The 15,244-nt window shown below is 44.0% G+C and overlaps 1 protein-coding gene across 1 annotated transcript in view; it reads left to right on the plus strand.

Moving 5' to 3' along the window:
* The first annotated feature begins 11,791 nt into the window (after nt 1-11,791).
* The window catches only part of LOC149875298 (transmembrane 4 L6 family member 1-like), a 31,305-nt gene continuing 27,852 nt past the window's right edge, over nt 11,792-15,244 (plus strand). The window contains exon 1 of the mRNA XM_090030556.1: nt 11,792-11,887. The gene's annotated coding sequence lies outside the window, so the exon portion shown is untranslated. The remainder of the gene's footprint in view (nt 11,888-15,244) is intronic.

The raw sequence follows: 15,244 nt of genomic DNA on the forward strand, positions 1-15,244 counted from the left end.
TGGGGGGCTCACAGGGTCTGTGGGGGGATGAGGACTCTCTTCCCATCACCCCCTAAGACCAGGGACTATTTTTAGCTTCCCCAACCCCCTGCCCCACCCCCAGATGAACAATGCCCCCATCCTACCAGACTCTCCCCACACCTCGACTTACTTGCTCAACTCCTGGTACTGGCAAACATTGGTAAAACTGGCACCGAAAGTGGCTTGTTGGATGGGGGGTTTGGCGGGATTGGGGTGGGGTGTGGCTGGTCTGCAGGGGTGAGGCATTGTCCCTGTGGAGCCAGGTAGACTAAAAATAATAGAGTGCTAGGGAGGGGGTAGGGAAAGCACAGCTCCAGGGCTGGGGCTGGGGCCAGTGGCTGGACTTTCCCAGCCCTGAGGTTGCACTTGGAACTGTACAGAAGTTCAAGACAGTTATATTAGTCTAAAAATGTCTGACCCCATCTAGGTGTACTTCAGAAGTAGGGTTAACTTAGATGGGGTTTGCCCTTTTTTTAGACCAATCTAACTATCCTGATCTTCTATACAGTTCTGTACAGTTTTCATTTAGATCCACCTAACTACTTCTGTAGTTCTGTACTTGGGGCAAACCAAGTTAGATTGGGTGGCCATTTTGAATATGATCTAACCTCCCCAGATGCCTGTATCGAACCCTAGTGGAGGAAAAGGCCACCTGAAAGAGAGGCGTCTAAAATTATATTGACCTATGCAGCATATATTGTAGTTTTTCAACAGCTTCATTGACACCAAACCAAATTCACTATAGGCGTAACTGGGTGTAGTTCTTTTGACTTTAATAGAATTGACTTTTGTACTCCAGTGTGAATGAGATCCATTGGGCTTCAGATCACTACACTGCACCACCATCTTTCTGGGCAAGTGAGAGTTATGGCAAGAAATTCAGCCCCTGAAGAACGAGCTGCAAATGACTGAAGTAGACAACTGAATAACAGGACTTCAGAACACTGGTCCCCAGGGCAAGCTGCAACTGGCGTGACTCCTTCAATATATTAGGTTGATGAATTTACTGAAGAGGTTAATGGAGAATATCTCATAGGATTTGCAAGGGTTGATATCTTACTGTATGGAAAAAGCTTGATTTATGCCAGGGGTGGTCAACCTGTTACATGGGTGGTACAAGTGGCACAGGCAGCATCTCTGTAGCACATATAAGATCAAGGAAGGAGCAGGGAACAGTGGCAGAGAGGACAGGGAGCAAAAAGTAGAGTAGCAAATACAGGAGAAGGGGACTCAAGTGGCAGTTGGGGGAAGGAGGGGGTTAATTTTTTTGACACACCTGCCTAATTTATGCCACCTGTGGACTATTGTCAGCATTGGTGAAGTCCTTCATTTATCTAAAGAGCACTGAAATGAAGACCAGTTTCACCACTCAGAGAGAAACTGTTGCTTTTTAAAAAAGGAGCCCCCTTAGCCAGTTGGATTAGAGACCCCCAAACTTAGTATTAAAAGGGAAAAGGCAGAGAGTCAAGGGGTGAAGTGTATGTGCTCTCTCTCCACAAAGGAACAAACCAATTCCTGTTGAATTGCATTTATCTGAGTTCCCTGCACTTTTCCAAATCACCATGTGCTGTCACTTGAATGCTGAGTCCTTAAGCACTATGCAGCCCCCCTGCTTTTATACAGGTATCTATCAAAGGATTTCCCACTTGTGCAACTATTATCACGCAACTCTTACTCTCTGCATCTTTTCTTTTCAGGGCTTCTTATGAGATCTGTGCACCCTGAACTCTCCTCATTGCTCATGTATAGGTGCCCTGAGTGACTATATATGAGCAAGAGTGAGAGAACAAGCACAAGCTTGGTGGCTGAGCCACTCACACAGCAGCCGAGACACCTGGACTCCAGTCCTGGCACCAATGGCTGCTTAATTCCTGCGGGTGGGAAACCACCCACAGGAAATGATGAGTGTTCCCCTCCTCTCTTCCATCCAACCCTAATTCTGTACAAGATGATATTTAGAATCCTTTTCTGTGAAGCAGGAGCTATGGATCCAAGTCCTCTTGGACACAAGGGGTAATTGAACCTTGGCCTCACAAACCCTGGATGAAAGCTGTTATGGCTGGATAAAGAGGGAGGTCCTTCTCTGGCAGTTCTATGAATCCCAATTATTTCTCCATATGTAATTGTTCATAGAATTCAATCCAAATTTGCAAATAGCTTTGGAACAACTGAAACTGCATTTTTCAGTGAATATGTTATTTACTGGGGAAAAAAAATTCTCACAGATTATTACTTGAACCTGGTTGTGTATATACCTTAAAAAGTACCTCTTTAAAAAAAAAAAAAAAAGGTATATAATGCTATGGGGTTTATAGTGAGTTACAGTCTTTTAGATCTGAAGCATAATTATTACAAAATTGCCATCTTCTTAAAGGAGAAGCCATCAGTATTTTTGTTTGTCCGCATGAAATCTCTTTCCTTCAAGCTTTCTGCATAAATACAACACAAGAAAGCTAGGCTTGAAAAGATGAACTATCCAGCACATACACCCTTTCCTATAAAGTAATATGTTACAGTCCTTATGTGTGCTACAAGCTCCCTCTAATGGCCATTGATGGAGGGTGTTTTTATTGCTGCCATCAAGTCACTTAGGATGAAATGCGCCCTGTAAAGAGGGCTAGCACCAGGCTCTGTGGTATACTGGACAAAGGGCAAAGTTTTTGGAAGACAAGGCCTTTGGTTGTTTTATGCATCTTTTACCTACCTCACTTATAACCCTTTTTCCATTTTAACAACCTTTCATCTGACTTCCTGTCTTTTGGGACTTGTCTTCACCATAGAGTTAACCGAGGTTATAAATAATCTGTTCTTAGTTTGAACCTTGTCCACTCACAAGGACTCTTCACAGGAAGGTGGTGGTATTTTTAAATCAAGTTGCCCAGCCTGTCAGGGGTATAGGCTGAAGCTGAGAGTTTTCCAAACTTTAACAATCTATATAACCACCCTGGTCAATTCAAGTGTTCGCTAGGATAACTTGAGAAAAGTTTAACTTACGTTGGCTCAGCTGGGGTGATTTAGCATGGCTCCATCAGCACCATTCTAGGTGACTACTATCAGCTGAGGGCCTGGCTCTCTCTAACTCAGGGGCTCCAGGTTTAGCTGTCAGTTTTGTGTCCTTCCTTCTGGACATCTGACAGACGATGGCCTCCATTTTCAGGCTGAAAAGACTACTGATCTGGGCAACTTAATTGTCAGGAGTCAAACAAAAGATGCTTCTCCAAAAAACCCAAACAAACAAACAAAACAAAGCAAACAAACAAACAAAAATACCCCACTAGCCATTTTTGAGAACTTAGCCTGCATCTAAAATTACGATCTCATAAAAAGTGCCTAATAAGCTCCAGAACAGTAGCGATGCTCCTGATATATGATACAATTTTAAAAGCAATGTCATTTAAGAAAGTATATAAACTTGCATGCACCTATTATCTAAAGACTGCAAGTGCTTTGCAAACATAAATTAAACTCATAACACCCCAGTGAGGTAGGCAAGTACTGTTTTTTTATCCCCATTTGACACCTGGTAAACTAAGGCAAACATTAAGCTATAAAATTTTCAGAAGTAGCCTCTAATTAGGGTTTCTTTCATGTGCCCCATTTTAGACAACAACCATAAGTGTCTACATTTGGGCTTCCAAATCTTGAAGCAGCTTTTCAATAGGTTTTTTTTGCCCCCACTTCTTCTAACTACTTTTAAGATGAAGCTCAAACAGTCTTCAAAAGGGTTTATAGGACGTGGGTGCCTATGGTGGCAGTGGACTGGTTTTAGTGCAAGAGGTCTCTTACAGCCCTATTCGCATAGGAAGCACCTAGAATGTAGGGTCAAATTTCCGAAGTGCTTTGTCCAAGATAACATAGTGAATAGCGTTTGGGGGAGGAGGGGAATATTTTTCCTGGAATGTGAAACTTTCTAAACATCCTGTTCTCCACTGGGGAAAAAAAGACTTCTTGAAGGTTTCCCCCCTCTCCCCTGCCATGAGAAACCAGAAGTGGAAGAATTGCAAGTGAGACCCCTCCAAAGAATCCAAAAAGCTGGGCATCAGCTGTATAACCACCAAGCTATTGGTCCTCTTGTTTTCAGTGCATGTTCAAGTCCCTGTTTTGTGCAATTCAGAACAGGGATTTGAACCTGTTTCTCCCACAGGTCCAAGTATGTACCAGTTGGTCTGGGTGACTATTTCAGAGTCTCCTTCTGGAACTCTTCTATTTTGTATAAGTAAATATTCATTGACTACAAACAGAGAGATTGATCCTTATGGTCCAGAGGGCTAGCACATGGGAGACCTCAGTTCAGCGCTCTACAATGCCACTCCCCAATATCACAAGTAGACCTGATATGCACCAAGAACATGAGGACCCAGGTTCAGCAAAGACTTGAACTTGGGTTTCCCAGAGACTAGGGGAGTGCTATTTTTTCCTGAAACTAGGAAAAACTGGTTAGTTTCCTCTGCATTTTACTTTTACTTCTTCAGTTCATTTGTGCTCAAATGTATCCCAAAGTTTAAGTGAAACTCACAGGAGGAAAAAACCTATGAAACTATAAAAAACACAAACTATAAAAAATATAGCATGAATCCTGCAAACCAAAAGCTAAAATCTTTGCATAGCTCTAATATTAACCTTAAGAGTACAAGCTGAACACTAAATAATCTTGCATTACAAACAACATTGGTACAGGACAAAGGTCACCCAGCATTGCAACCTCTGAAAGATTATGAAGCTTGCGCAATGTTGTCTGTGTTCAAAAATGTCTGAGTACTTAAATGAATGTTAGGAACACAGGGCTGAAAGAGAGCTCATGATGTCCCCTGGTCCAGCCTCCTACTCAAAGAAGCATAGTCCCTGACTAAACCTGAAGGAATCCACAGCACACATACAAGCTGGGGAGCTCCCCCCTTGTGAGCACAGAGGCGGAACAGGATCTTGGAGTCATTATTGACTCCAAAATGAACATGAGCCGCCAATGCCAGACCGCAGCCAGCAAAGCCAACCGCACCTTGTTGTGTATCCAAAGATGCATCTCAAGCCCGTCAGAGAGGTGATCCTCCCCGTCTATGCGGCACTGGTCAGGCCACAATTGGAGTACTGCATCCAGTTCTGGAGCACTGCACTTTAAGAAGGATGTGGCTAGCCTGGAGAGGGTTCAGAGGAGGGCCACCCGCTTGGTTGGAGGGCAACAGGGCAGGCCCTATAAGGAGAGGCTGAGGGACCCGAACCTGTTCAGCCTCAGCAAGAGGAGGCTGAGAGGGGACCTGGTGGCTGCCTACAAACTCGTTAGGGGAGATCAGCAGCAAATAGGAAGGGCCCTATTCTCTCCAGCAGTACCTGGGGTGATGAGGAACAATGGCCAGAAGCTGCTGGAGAATAGGTTCAGGTTAGAGATCAGGAGGCACTATTTCACTTTTAGGGTGGTTAGGATCTGGAACCAACTTCCTAGGGCAATGGTCCTTGCTCCTACCTTGGGCAAATTCAAAAAGAGGTTGGACAAATACCTGTCTGGGGTCATGTGATCCCAGTGTGTGCTCCTACCAGTGCCGGGGGGTAGATGATCTGTTCAGGTCTCTTCTGACCCCAAACTACTATGAAACTATAAACCATCCCAACCAAGTGTATGTCCAATCTATTCTTGAAAATTACCAAGGATTGAGATGCCACAACTTCTCTAGGTGGCCTGTTCCAATGCTTTACCACTGGAATAGTCACAAAGTTCCTTCTAATCTGCAGCCTAAATGTCCTCTGCTGCACCTTGAGGCCTCTGAGAAAAGCATGTCTCCATTCTCTCCATAATTGCCCATCAGATATTTTAAGACTGTTATCAATGCACCCTTACCCCATGCCAGTTGTCTCTTCTCCAGATGAAATAACCCTAGCTCTTTCAGCCTTTCTTCATAGGTCTTGGTTCTCAGGCCCCAAATCATGTTTGCTGCTCTTCTCTGGACTTCTTTCAATCTGTCCATGCTCTTGCTGAAGTGTGAGGCCCAAAACTGGACACAGTACTCCAGGTGAGGCCTCACCAGTGCTGAATAGAGTGGAAGATTCACCGCCCTTGATTTGCAAGTGACATTTCTGTTAATAAAACCCAGGATACTGTTTGCCTCTATTTACAACACTGTTGGCTCATATTCAGTTTATGGTCCCAGCTCCCCACCACAGGGCCATAGCTCCCCCCCTCCTCCCCAGGGCCATAACCCCTCCCCACAGGGCCACATATATAATCACCTATTTTTCCCATGCTTACCCTTCCTCAACAGGTTACACCTATCCATGACCATACCCCAATCACCTGAACTATCCCACCATGTTTCTGTAATCCCAATTACATAATTGTGTGTTTGTAAGCAGACCTCTATTTCTTCCTGTTTGTTCCCTGGGCTTCTTGTATTAGTATATAACCACCCCAGGTGTCCAGCTGGTTGTCTTGTCTTCTCCCTGAGAGCATTGCTAAGGTATCTGCTACTGCATCCACTTACTAACTTTTTATCCAGGTCCCCATGTTCTTTACTTACCTCTGAGCTTTTGTTTCTACCCCCAGTAAACCCAGTTTTGTGATAAAGCCAGTGGAAAAAAAATGTACCTAATAACTGTGTGAATAAATACTTGGTTGTGAGTCTCATAAGGTGTTCTTTCAGTCAGATATCCAGGTCGTAGCCATATTGGTTTAGAGGAAAAGGCAATCAGGAGCTCTGCTATAAGTCCTGATTGTCTTTTCCTTTAGACAAATATGGCTACAACCTGGATACCTGACACAAAGAAGATATCGAATTTTTAAATTTAAATCTTCACATTTTCCCAAGAAGGAAGCTACAGTGGCCACCTGAAACCTGAGACCCTGCTCCTGCCTTTGTTTCCAAGTAATTTGCATCATCACCAATCCTCACAGAAGGTGAGAGGCTCTATACCAGCTATGAAATGACTGCCCAAAGGAGTTTTCCACCTATGGACTCCCCTGAAATCCTATGAAATATGAACCTTCATTTCTACCCAGGAGAATGTTTACAGTCCTTTCTCCAATGCCTGATTAAGGGTGTTTGTGCCCAAAAGCTTGCAATTAAAGATTTTTTTTTGCAAAAATCTTGTTGGTCTAATAAAAGATAAATTCAGTCAGAGGCATATCAGGGCAGCTCTGCACTGTGAGCAGCAGCATTGTATGGGATAGCAATAGCTGCTGACAGTGGCAGCACAGCCAGCCAGGAGTTGCAGTGGCTGTTGTTTTTGCACATCCCACCTTCCCCGACTCCAGTTGGGCACCAGGGCTTCTGCCCTGGTCACCCCACCCTAGTTATGCTATTGATTTCAACCTCCTTCCTCCCCCTCCCTGTCTTAATCATCATCACTGACACTAGCTTTTACAAATAACCACCAACTGTGCAAACAACTCAAGGTTTCATTGAGATTGCACAGTAGCCAACATACTGTCAACAGATAATATGCGTCTCATTTCTCAAGGTCTGTCTCCTATTTGTACCAGTATTTTTAATGAGAACAATGTTTTTAAAATAGAATGAACTAGCCCTTTCTTACTACATTTCTAGAGTATTGTCTGAATGAAGAAGAGAATGGATCTAAGAAAAGGAAAGGTATATGAAGGAACAGAAAACAGAAGAGTTAAAAAAGAGAGTAGAATGAAAAAATCCCAGGGTGATTCCTCCATTTAAGTTCACTAATACTACATTAGCTGATGCCAAGATAAGTATTCACAAGAGACTGTAACAGCTTGTAAAGAGGGTGGAGTGTGTGTTTAAGTCCAGGTCTGAAATAAATTTAATACCATCTATTAGAATTCATGGCAGTGGCGATGCGTAGGTGGTGTACAGGGGTGCATGTGCATCCCCTGAGAGCTCTGGTGCATCCCCTGACTATCCTGCTCGCCACTTAGGCAATGGACAGCGGGCAGGCAGGAGCACCAGTGCCCTCCCCCCTCCCTGCAAGCGCCAGTCAGGGAGTGGGAATGCCAGATGAAGCGCCGCAGCCACTTCCCGGTCAGCGTGATTGGCCACAGGGGACCCCCCACCCCACCCCCCAGTCGGTGAGACTGGCATCCAATCACCAACTGGTCACTGGGGGGGGGCATGTGCCCCATAGACTAAGGTGGCACCAGTCGCCTATGATTCACATTCAAATACAATTTAAATAAGGTAGTTTGGTGTACTGTGTTGTTTTATTACATATGCTATTGCTGTTTCTGGTAGCACTCACAACATGCTACACACTTTCTAAACAGAAGATGACACTCTTTTGGTGAAGAGTTCATAAGTATTTCCTTATACAGGCAGTCCTCAGACTTGTGACACAATTGGTTCCTGAAAACCGCATCTTAAGTTGAAACATTATAATTTGGAACTAATTTTCCCATAGGAAACGATATTATAAATGGGGGATTGGTTCCTGAACCAAGGCCTGATACCCTATTTTCACCCAAAATAACCCAGAATTTTGTACTCAATCAGTTATATATATATAAAAAAAATGTAGCTATTTTACTTGTCTATATGTAGTTATTTATGTATTTATATTGTAAATAGCAATCACATTTCTTTGGAAGGTGACTTTGCTGGACTTTTTGACGGGTTCTTGGTTGGACTTTTTCAAAGTATCTTGGCTGGAGTCTTCTCAGGAGTCTTGGCTGCAGGTTTTCCTGGAGTCTTGCCTGCTTTCTTAAAGAAAATGCGCAAGGACTTTTAGACCAATGTTCTCTTCTTTTGCATGTAAATTTCTCTGTAGCAGCTGTACATGCTGGATATGCCCCTATTCACTGATGCACTGTGTTCAATGTTGAGGTCATTTTCCTCAAACAGGGACATGGCAGCTTCCAAATGTTAAAATGCCTCAGCCAACACTTTTATTGTCAAGACTTTATGAGGAGGAGTCTCTTCAACAGTGGGTGCATCTTCTTCCTCTGCCACTTTTTGGTGTTCCAATTCAATGAGGTCCTCATTGGTTAATTATTCAGAATGGGATGCCAGCAACTCATCAACATCTTCTGATGCAACGTCTAAGTTGAGTTCTTTGCCCATTTCAACAACATTTTTGGTCACCTCTTCAACAGTGTCTGTAAAACCCTGGAAGTCAGACACAAACTTAGGATGCAATTTTCTCCAAACATCATTCAAAATTTGATTGTTTGACTTCATTCCATGCCTCACCAATGTCCTTAACTGCATGGTAAATGTTGAAGCCCTTCCAGAATTCCTTCAGAGTTGTCCACCTTCCTTCTCAGTTACCCTGGTGGCCTGGGCAAATGTGCACCTAGGATAGTAGGCCTTGAAGGATGCGATTACCCCCTGGTCCATAGGTTGCAACAATGAGGTGGTGTTGGGGGAAAGAAACACCACTTTGATGTCAGTATGCATGTCATCAGGGATGGTTGGATGACTAGGAGCATTGTTGAGGATTAACAACACTTTAAATGCAAGATTGTTTTTGCTGCAATAATCCCTGACACTTGGCACAAAATGATGATTAAACCAATCATCAAAAATGTTCTTATTGACCCATGCCTTAGGATTGGATTTCTATATCACTTGGAGAAATGCCTTGGAATGTCGCTTGAAAGCTCTGGGGTTTTCTGAATGGTACACAAGTAAAGGTTTAAGTTTAAAGTTACCTGCAGCTTTGGCACCAAGCAAAAGAGAGAGCCTATGTTTAGCAGCTTTGTACCCTGCCATGGATTTCTCCTCTTTGGCAATGTAGGTTTTCGATGGCATTTTTTTCCAAGAGTCCAGTTTCATCAACACTAAAAACTTGCTGAGCACAATAGCCACTCTCTTCAATGATTTCAGCCAATGTCTCAGGAAAAGCATGAGCTGCCTCTTCATCAGCACTGGCAGCTTGACCTGAGACCTTGAGTTTATGCAAATTGGCCTTGGCTTTAAAATGCATAAACCACACCATACGTGCAGTAAAAGGCTCAGCATTAGAACTCTCCCCGTGTTGTTCTATGTTTCTTAGAAGAAGAAACATCACTTCCACCTGATTTATGCTTTTCTGCCATTATTATGGGCAGTTTGGAAAAAGTTTGGAAACCCGAACAGCGCATGGGCAGCTCAGTGGGCTTGTTGAAAGTACTGTACTGTACAGCACTGGGGCTTATTCTTTATTCAGTACAGGTACAGTACCATAGTGCTAGCGATGAGTGAGTACCAGAGGAGCAGCCTAGCAAATGGCTCCTAGACCAGTGGCACACTGCTAGTCTGGTCATGTGTCTGGAAGGGCATGGGGGGTGGGGGCATGTACCCCCGGATCTGCCCTGAGTGTAGCCCACCCCTCCCCAACCAGATCAGATCTGGAGGGGGGTCACATGTCCCTCCCCCACCCTCCTCCATGCCCTCATGGACAAGCAGCAGGAGCTGCTGGACAGGCTGCGGCTACTCCTGCAGCTGCCTGGTTCGGCTCACCCCAGTGGGAGCAGCCGGGGGACCAGCCGGATGAGCTGTGGCTTCTCCTGCGGCTGCCCAGCGCAGCCCGGGAACTGCCTGCCTTATCCCAGTGGGGGCAGCCAGGGGAGCAGCTAGACAAGCTGTGGCTTGATCTGCGGCTTCTCCTGCAGTTGTCTGGCACAGCCCTGGCACTGCCTGCTTTGCCTTGGTGGGGGCGGCCAGGAGAGAAGCCGGACAAGCTGCAGCTTCTCCCGCCACCCGTAACCCCTGCTCCCAGAGCCTGATGCAGCCCCAACTGGGCAGCGTTTGCCCCACCCCCTGTTCCAGCCCTAACCCTCCTCTCCTACTGGGGCCCTGATCTGCCCCCCCCCCTCCCCTTCCACCGACAAACATGTATCCAGCATTCAGTGCTGTAAAGTTGTAACCCATGTCGGCACTTCGAAACCCAGGTGTCAATTTACAAACATTGTAACTGCAGTTTGTCGTAACTCAAACCATTGTACGTCAAGGACTGTGTAGAGCTATAAAACGATGAGAAATACCACTTCCCCAGAGGTGCAAGCTGCATACTCTGCATAACATGCATCAATATATCTTTTATTATTTCATATTTGTCATATTTAATATTCTGAAAAAAGGAATGACAGATTCTTTTTCAGGAAAATTATTTTCCCCACTTGAAGAAAAGTCTGAATATAGAATCATAATAAAAAGAATTGAAAAATAAAATGTGTGTTAGTACCAACAACGAGATAAATTCCCTTGTCAGTTATACTTAGGGAATTTGGAATAATGTTTTATATTCTGGTGAAGTCACTATGGTTTTATATCAGTACAAGTAATACCTTTACTTACTAGAACATACTAGTTAGCAAACCATTTCTACATTAATAATGATGCACAGCTATTAATAGCATAAATGGAAACTAAAATATGCCCTAAAAACAGAATAGTAGCATAATTATTTAGATATTTAAATCAGACACTGTATAATACAAGATTATGTTATGACTGATACGGTTTTGATTCTTGATATGGACTGCACATTTTAATATGGTAAGAAAGAGAGAGAATGAATAAATTTACCTGTTCTCATAATGTGTGCCCTTCTGCATACCTGGAAAATTAATAAAGAGTTTATGGTTAAAAAAAAAGAAAGATAGCAATGATGTAGAATTAATATAACCAGGAGGTATTGATCAGTGGAACACAGAATGCTTTCAATCGATAACACACGGTGACAGACACATACCTCCTCAGCTTGGTTACTAGCCAATTCAAAGAAAGTTCAGGGTCTTTCTAAATAATTTAGGAAAATTTTCATTTATTTAGAGCAAAACTATCTGTCCAGGAAGTCTGAAGGGAATCATCATCATCAGACAACGAGTTTAGGCAAACTTCCCATTTCAAGATCTGAAGCATTAGCCACCACTCTCCTGCCTGTGCTCTGTACTCTCCACCACTCCATTTTTTTTAACCTGCACAGCCAGGTAAGTTGTTCCAATTTACTCTTCAGATGCAGATCTTACAGCTGCTGTGAACTGTATGTATGAGAATCTCAACCTCTTGTTTTTAGCACCCTTTCCCTTTGAGCAAGGAGGGCAGGGATGGAAGAACTACTGCAATAAAGACTGCACAAAGGGGTTCCATCTTCAAACTGGGTCTTTCATTTGTTTTTAAGAAACCTTATAAATGTGACAGATGCTGTATTTCTTTTGGCAGTGAAAAAAATATAGTGATGATACAGAAAAACTGTGTAAATGAAAACTCACAAAAACATCTAGATTTTGATGATGATGACTGAATCCTAAAGTCGTTGAAAATTAATGTTTAAGACAATTTCAGGGCGTTTTTATTATAACCTTCTTCTATTGTGTTCCTAGTGAGTACGCTCATTACTATTAAATTGTTAGAACTACTTTATTCATTATTAAAATCGCTGTTTATTTATAACATGTACTTGATTGTGACTATATTAATAATAATATTTAAAAAATAAAGATTAGTACTTTCAACTGCAGGAGCTGGGCTCAGTTCTATTGCAGGACATCCTATTGTCCCATACATGAAACTGGCTGTAGAAAAAGGGTAAATGGAAGAATCTGTCCATGGCCGAGCAGCATTCTTTTGCCTCACGCTTCTGCATTTTAGACCAAATCATTTAAGAGAACGATTCATTTTAGAACTGAAAACCATACTCTCCATCTCTCCCTTACGTTTCATGACAATAACATCTCATTCATTCTCACTCCACTAATCCTCAAACCCCAACTAGCCGTCTCAACTGATTTCTCAGTAAAGATTACTGAACTTCTTATATTATAAGAAATGAATAAATCTGAACAAGGACATTGATAACTTGATGCATTAAGCTAAACTACTACTACTAATATAATAATAATCATAATGTAATAATTATGTTTTCCCATAATGTCTATGAGCCCTAGTCATGGACCACAGATATCCACTGTGCTAGGTGTTGGGCAAAATTAGAACAAAAAGATGACCCCTGTCTTCAGAGGTTTACAGTTCAAGTATAAACTCTTCCCCTCTATGCCCAGTTGCACATTTTCACCCCTTCTAGTCCCATTCTTCCTTCCCATTGCTGATACTGTCCATGGCTGAGCCAGGGCTGAAGGGGCAGATTCTACAGTGGCCATAACAGGGATGGTAGTAGCGTTCAGGTTCCTCCCGGCCTGGTCTCCCCAGGTGTTCTCTACCAGCCTGGGAACAGGCTTGGAGAGGGGGAACGTACCTGCTGCCTCCACTGCTGCTGCTCTGGCTGATCCTGGCTCCCCACACAGTCCAGCTGCAATGGGAAAAGAGCAGCTCTGGAGCTTTCCTGCTCCCGGGCCAGCCAGGAACAGTGGGGACAGCAGCAGTGGTGTGTTGGAGAGGGAGTGAAGGACAGATGCTGCTGGGCATATGAAGGGAAAGAAGAGGGAGCAAGGGAGGGGAGACAATTTTTATGTGATTCAGCAGGGATGCAGCCAGCCCTGCAGTGTTGGTTGCTACTCCTGAACCCCCTTTATAGGTGGGAGGCAAAAGAATGCTACTCAGACACGGACAGATTCTTCTTCTCCAGGTCCTTGTAGAAGATCCTCCCCCACACGTCCTGGCAGCTGTCCCCAGGGAGTAAGTCCATGGGTGACACAATATCTATTTTCCTCACCACCTCCTGTATCTTGCAGTGGTTCATTATTTCATAGATTTATTAGACATTAGAGCTGGAAAGGACCTCACAAGATCATCCAGCCTCACCGGACCCGATGGGGTCACTGGGCCTTTTCTCTGTAGTTTGTACTTGCTACAGAATTGCTCCAGGGTTCTGCAGAATCACAGCAGTTCCCAAGCTGCTAGACTCATGCATGGCAGTATGTGCACTCCCCAAGGTTGTAGCATGTGACTTGCAAAATACTTCATGAAGCAGGCTGTTTTAGACCCTGCCTTGGTTGTCAGCTTGAAGATCTGCCTTGTGTTTTGCCCAGAGGAATAGCAGGACATCTGGTATTCCTTGGTTCCCCCTGTCCATTCTGTCTTGTACAAGGTTTTTCTTGCCACTTTCTGTCATCTGGAGCCCCAGAAGAAGATGTGTATGGACCTCTGAATTCTGTGGATAATTTGCTCTGGGGGAGGGGGAGTGCCAAGGGAGAGGGAGAGGGTGAAGACCAGTGCAGTGTACAAAAGCAGCACTGCTATCATGAGCATCATGTGCCCCCTCATTGACCGGCAGTGTTTGCACCACAGTCCCAGTCTCTGTGACAAAGCTGATGCAATTGAAGAGCTACTGGCCGTATCTTTGAAAAAACTTATGGCAATTAAGAAAGGTCCTGAATGATTGGAAAAGGGGAAATCTAGTGCCCATCTTCAAGAAAGGGAAGGAGGAGGAACCAGGGAACTACAGACCAGCCAGCCTCACCTCAGTCCCTGGAAAATCATGGGCCAGGTCCTCAAGGAATCCATTTCTAAGCACTTGGAAGAGAAGGTGATTAGGTACCATCAGCATAGATTCACCAAGGGCAAGTCAGGCCTGACCAACCTGATTGCCTTCTATGATGAGCTGACTGGCTCTGTGGATGTGGGAAGAGCAGTAGACATGATATATCTTAACTTCAGCAAGACTTTTGATACTGTCTCCCACAACAGTTTTGCCAACAAGCTAAGGAAGTACAGGTTGGATGAATGGACTGTAAGGTACATAGAAAACTGACTGGATCATTGGGCTGAGAGGGTAATAAAGCAATGGCTCACTGTCTAGTTGGCAGCCAGTATCAAGTGTAGTGTCCCAGGGGTTGGTCCTGGGGCCAGTTTTGTTCATGATCTTTATCAATGACCTGGAAGATGGAATGGAGTTCACCTTCAGCAAGTTTGCTGATGACACCAACCTCGGTGTGTAGTAAATGTGCTGGAGCAAAGGGCTAAGATGCAGAGAGACCTAGACAAATTGGAGGATTGAACCCCAAAAAAGCTCATGAGATTCAATAAGGATAAGAATAAAGTCCTGCACTTAGGATGGAACAATTTTATGCACCAGTATAGGCTGGGGACCAATTGGCTAAGCAGCACCTCTGCAGAATAGGACCTGGCGGTTACAGTGGACAAAAAGGTGGATATGAGCCAAGAGTGTGCCCTTGTTGCAAAGAAGACTAACGGCATGCTGGGCTGTTAGTAAGGGTGCTGCCAGCAGATTAAGTGATTCTTCTCCTCTGTTTGGCACTGATGAGGCCACATCTGGAGTACTATGTCCAGTTTTGGTCCCCCTACTACAGAAAGGATGTAGACAATTTGGAGAGAGTCCAGCAGAGAGCAATGAAAATGGTTAGGAGGTTGGGGCCTGACAGCTGACT

This window comes from Crocodylus siamensis, chromosome 1 (genome assembly GCF_052110815.1).
Source record: "Crocodylus siamensis isolate JL-2025a chromosome 1, ASM5211081v1, whole genome shotgun sequence".
In the NCBI taxonomy this organism is placed as follows: Eukaryota; Metazoa; Chordata; order Crocodylia; family Crocodylidae; genus Crocodylus; species Crocodylus siamensis.